Here is an 868-nt window from a genome sequence, read left to right as displayed (position 1 = left end):
GTCATGTGTTATTTGTTACAATAAAAAATTGAATGAACAAATGGATGAATGAATGCCTACTTACTTCAGACCAATCTTTGTCACTCAGTCACTATGTGACATCGGACATGACATTTACCTTTCCAGTCCTTGGGTAATAAATGACAATGTGAGATTGAAATGAAATGATTATTAATAGTAAAGTATTTTAAAGCATATAAATGATTGGATGTGGTTTCATAGTGTAGCGGTTAGCACGTCTGTTTTACACACAGAAGGTCCTGGGTTCGCACCCCAGTGGAGCCACGGTCCATGGTCTATGGCCATGCCACCCTGAACAAGCCTGATGTCTGATCTCAGAAGCTAAGCAGGGTCGGACCTGGTTAATACTTGGATGGGAGACCACCTAGGAAGACCAGGTGCTGTAGGCATAAATAATAATAATAAATATCAATAATAAAATGAATAAAGCATATAAATGATTAATTATAAAGCATATAAAATAAAAGGTAGGTTTATAATTGTTATCATATGTTGTATTAGTATTCTTTCACCTGAAGAAGAGATCATCATGGGGAGGTGGTTGATGTTGGAAAAATTTCTCAAGTGTAATCAGTAATTAATGTCTTTATCATAAAAATTATTCTTTAAGAAAAAGCTTTCAAGTCAAATGGCCTAGTTGTATCAAATAATATTCAATTTTATAAAGGTCAAGTTTCAGCTTCATAATGTTAATCTTACTAAATGCCACTAAGTAAGGTGTGATTTAGGGGACATATACAGACCCCTAAAGGGTAAAAGTAGCTCTTAGGTCTCCTAGGACAAGTTACTATGTCAGGAGACAAAGGTGCCACAGCCTGCCCCAAACAGTGCCACTTTTGTGTCAGTT

At 35.9% G+C, this 868-nt stretch overlaps 1 pseudogene; it reads left to right on the top strand.

The window, feature by feature from the left end:
- Nucleotides 1-294: 294 nt before the first annotated feature.
- Nucleotides 295-410, top strand: LOC112469753 (annotated as a pseudogene).
- The last annotated feature ends 458 nt before the right edge of the window (nucleotides 411-868 follow it).

The sequence above is a fragment of the Pteropus alecto genome, unplaced genomic scaffold, assembly GCF_000325575.1.
Source record: "Pteropus alecto unplaced genomic scaffold, ASM32557v1 scaffold86, whole genome shotgun sequence".
In the NCBI taxonomy this organism is placed as follows: Eukaryota; Metazoa; Chordata; class Mammalia; order Chiroptera; family Pteropodidae; genus Pteropus; species Pteropus alecto.
The sequence above is the reverse complement of the archived record's forward strand: the minus strand, read 5'-3'. Positions and strand labels throughout refer to the sequence as shown.